We start from the raw sequence: 5,008 nt of genomic DNA on the forward strand, positions 1-5,008 counted from the left end.
TCAGTTTGGTTTGTTGTTTCATTTAACATGGCTTGCAATTACTGTTTTACTCACTTGATGGAATGTAGTATTTTTGTACCTAATGATATATAATCAGAGCAGATATGAGATCGCCGTGTGAGAACTTAAGTTAAAAAAGCTGTATGATATCCAGGTGTCAGCATTTTCGTTTCTGTCCATTAGTGATAGAATTTCAATGAAATGATGCCTTTGACCTCTGAAGATTTTGTCTTCAGTTCCTTGAGTTACTGTGTGAGCCGCTGGAGGGCACTGGTGGGTAAGTGACCAATTTCACCTGTTCCGCAGTTATTTTCCTTCCCATCTATTTCTGAGTCTCCTTAGGTTCCTCTATGATAGCAACTGTCTTACGCTGTGTTCGTAGTATTCGAAGATAGTTATGGTTCAGCACCAGATGCATGCATTGCAGATCCACTGGAAATGAGAGAACAAGCTTGCTATAAAACACCAAAACTTTACTACCTCTGCCCAAGGCCCTGTCTTTCCTGGCTTCCAAGACCTGCCCAGTACAAGGCTACAGCCTCAGTCATGGACAATACAGTCTGTGAGATCTTTCAACGTCACATGAGGTCCTGTAATGTGCACCCGGCAATGCTTGTTTCTGTTGCATCTTCAAGTTGCCAGAGGAGGAGAAAAGCACTATGTTTTCTTACCGTTTACATCAGCTAGAGGAGTGGGGGTGTCACAAGTGTTGGACTAGGGGCAGCAGTTCCACTAATGCCTCTCTGAGATCTCCTGTAGAGGCATGGGGAAAACGCCATGAAATAATTAAATTCTTGTCAGCATTTTCACACAAGCTATAGCTCCAAGTCGTGTAGAGAGAGCAATCGCCAAGAGATAGGTGAGCTGCAGCCGCTGGCGGAAAGGTTACATAGCTTTTAAGTATATCATCCTTGTGGATGTGAATGTGGATGTGAGCTGTCTTTGGATGGTCAGATGATAAACAGACACCATCTCCTGCATTAGCTGAAAACTCCTCACTAGCTGTTCATGTGAGACAGGGACTACAGCTGTCAGTTCTTGCTTTGTTTTGTTTGCTTAGTGTTTGCTCTTTTATGAGTTTCTTTGTGAATTAAGAGAACTCAGTTCCACGGACACTGCTTGGCTGTGGGGCACCATACTGTAAAAGAGGCATGGTTGGGGTTTTATTGGTGAACAAAATAATGTACTGTCTACCTGAAAGCCTACCATAAAATAAGAGCAATGTACTATTTCCTCATTTACAGACAGGGATACTGAGACGGGTAAAGATGGTTGCCCAGCAATCCTGTGACAGGATGCATTTTATTCCTAATTTTAAGTCAGTTTCATCCATTAGGTCACTTCTCATTGTACTTGTAGCTCACAATTGGTATTTATTTTAAGGGTGCATGAAATCAATGTAGAATAAATATGTAGGTGTCCAAAAAGCACTGTCTAAATTCTAAATCTGAGTAAACAGGAAGGTAAAAAAAATCACAAGAGAATTAGGATGGATACATTTCTGTCATAGGGGCATTATCTTCTGAAGGAATAATGTTTTCTCGCTAAATCATTGCTTACAGGACTTTATTTTTATTTTTTTTTAATTGTCTGATGGTAAATAACACACAAGCTGGCTCTTTTATGTCTGTCATATACAGGAAATGTGACAGACAAGAAATCACTTTCAGGTGGGCTGTGCTGGTGCTTGTTCATAATGCTCCCACCCTGGATTTAATTGTAAAGCTGGAGTCGTACGAATGAAGTACATAGATATCACAGGGGCTGATTAATGCTGAGATAAAACATTGTCCTGTTACGTGTGGCATTTCATATTAATAGTGTAAAATTATTTCTCTTCCATCTGGCTCCTGGTCATACTGAGTTCTTCACTGGTGATTTGCCATGAGCTGGTGGAAATCTGAGCATGAGAAGCTAACACTTTGATTTTGAATAATGGATGAGAAGAGTGTCTGCCTTCAATCCCAGCATGTGCAAAGGAGCTGTATCTGGCACTTGTATTAAATGAAACCTAGTTCTCTTCTCAGTCTGTTCTAACTTGATTACAGATTCCTGCCAATGTCCTTTGGGTACAGACTTTCAAATACTCTCCGTGCAACAGACTGGTCCTGCTCCTACTGAAAGCAGTTGCAGAACTCGACTTTAAGAGGAGGACAGTAGGGTGAGACCCAGCAGAATGGTGGCACTGTCAGTTCCCCATCTCTAAATTGGATTCACCTGTTTATTATGTTTACCTATTGCCTACGGTATCTGTTTTAGAGAGATATTGTAGTGGGTAATTGTAGGGAACATCAAGAACTATATGTTGATTATTTCAATAAGTTACTAGAAGCAGCATGCATTACAGCTTTTAAATGTATGTCCTTCTTGTAACTCACGCCAGTTAAGCACAGTTCTGGCATGTGAGCAGTCTTTATTGTTCAGATGGGTAACTGCCAAAGGCTGCTCGGTGTAATGCATATTGCCCTCTGTGACCTTAGCTGCTTGTTGTGACTACAATGGGTATTTGGTTTTCTCAACTGGATGCAAGTCATTTAGCAGCTTGCTCCCTAGGCCTTTTCTTGAAATCTGTTCCAGCTTCCTTCTCTTCCTTATGGAGCTGCACCTCTACATGCTAATTTGTAGGAAACCTTAAGAAGGGTTCTTCGTATCAAAAGGTGGGTGGGTGTACACACAAATGCATGCGTGCTCAACTCTACAGGTAGACCCATACCTGCCATTTCTTGAAAGTTTGTATGTATAAGAAATCCTTATAGAGGACTGTGATTTTTGCACAAGCTTTCAGAAAGGCCACCAGGATGACCAGTCTTCAGCTGCCCTTGCAGTAGCTGTGTTCATCTGTTCGTTTATAGCTTCTTGGCTGTGGAGCTAGCGTGTAGATCTCTTCCAGACCATCCGGCAGTCTCTGCTAGGATGGCAGTAAAACAGTTTGGGTTAACTGAAAACAAGGCTACTATTTTAAGAGAATAGTATAAATATGCTACAAGTCTCTGACACTCTGGAATGCCACGTTTGTACAAATAAGGTATATCCCATGTTCTGGTGAAAAAGACATTAACTGAGCTAGTTTGCCTATTCTTTCTCCAAATCCAGCTTCACTGTAAACCCCACTTAAAAAATTGCAAACTCTTTCTTCACGTTCTTTTTATAGAAATATGCTCTGTTTTTTAGTGGGATGGATTCTTCATGGATACTTTGTGTTTAGAGGACTTAGGGAATATCTTGCAGTTTGGTTACTAAACACAGGCAAGTAGTAGGCTCAGAAAGCACAATATTGGGGGTTTTTAGATTGCTCTTTTCTTTTTGAAGGGTGGAGAGGATTGGAAAGCAAGCCAAATCTGGTAGCAAGCACTGGCAAGGTTCCTGGTATATGTAGATTGTAATATGGAAACGTTTATGAAGCATTAGATAGTATCTAAAATGCAAAAGTATCTAAAATACAAAAGTAAGTTCATCAGCTTCTCAGTGACTGCGAGCCAGGTTTTTTTTTTTTAACATGCTGTTCTTTGTGGTACCTACTTCGTATATTGTTGCATGAAGAAATAAATCAACATATATTGGAACGTATGATTTTGCAGGCTCCATACTCACTGGAAAGTGAGCTGCTATATGTTGTGATAGCTGAACAGAGCCAGCCTTGGCTGTTCTTGTGCTTTGGGTTAAAGCCCAGTTTTGGTAGGTGTTTTTACTGGGGCATTTAAACCCAGATTAGAAGTTTCTCTAATTTCCGCATACCCTGCATAGTTGCATTTGAATGTGACAGATGCTTGTGGTGGTGGTGTTTTTTATGTAGACCTCATCTGCATCGTTTTCTTCAGACTTCAGATTAGGTGGTAATTGCAGGAGCACTAGTCATGTCAGTCTTCCCTTGTTTGTGTTTTGTCTTATCCTCTGATTTTCTTCATCTGTATTTTTTCAAGCTCTAGGCTACTACAAAGAAGGAATACCTTTTGTCTTATGTTTGTTGCCCAGTAGAGGGACTAAGTAAAAAATCTTCCAAACTATTATACACTTACGGACATGGTTTAGTGGGTGACTTTGATAGTAGGGTGATGGTTGGACCAGATGATCTTGAAGATCTTTTCCAACCTTAATGATTCTATGGTTCTATACTGTTGGTTTTAATCCTTCTTACACTTGCATCTTGCATCCTGTTGTATCTGTTATGTTTACTATTGCCATACTCATTCAAATAACTTTTTTTTTTTCTGAGATTTTGTCTGGTAGACAATAGGGGAAGAGACCAGATGAGACCAGTGCAAGGGCTGGTACCACAACGTGCGCTGAAATGCAGGAGTCAAGACAAAGCTCTTGGAGAGTTGATTCAAGCCCCTTTTGGCCTGTCATTCTGTATCAGGCACAGCTTTACAGTAACTGTGCAATAATGTTCTCTTCAAAACTAAAACCTGGGAAATGTCTCCTCAGGAACTTAGCAGCTGCTGAAGTGCAAGAGAGGTTTCACAAGCACACTCAATACATCAAAATGCCCAGAGATACAACAATTGCTGTTGAGTTCCCCATCCCTTCCATGTATCACTATCCAAGCAGTATGTAGAAAACTCTTGAGATTAGAAAAATATGCTGTTCATGCACTCTAGACAGGTTATACAGAGGAAATATGCACTTTATTCACTTCACGGTGGGCTCAGGAGAGTTCGGAAGAATGTAGATACTCATGAGAAAGGCTGGCAAGAAGTGGTCAGAGATTTGCTACCTCCTTGGGGTAAAGGCCCCCATTCTTTCTTGCACACACTGCATTTAACAAGTGAGAAATAATTAGAAGTGTTACCTACCTTTCCATCAGTTCATGGTTTTCTTGGAGCTAAGTTAAGCAGGATTCAGTCTAATTAAGTAGCCAGGGATGGACTCTTAAAGCAAAGCTCCTCAAAATTTTCTTCCTGAAATTCAGAGATAATTTTCCTCCCTCTCTCTTGAAATTGCAGATTGAGAGCTAGAAGTGGAAGCCCCAGTAAAAGCAAGGTACCATAGCCCCAGCTGTTAAGATTTA

The sequence above is a fragment of the Cygnus atratus genome, chromosome 2 (genome assembly GCF_013377495.2).
Source record: "Cygnus atratus isolate AKBS03 ecotype Queensland, Australia chromosome 2, CAtr_DNAZoo_HiC_assembly, whole genome shotgun sequence".
NCBI lineage: Eukaryota > Metazoa > Chordata > Aves > Anseriformes > Anatidae > Cygnus > Cygnus atratus.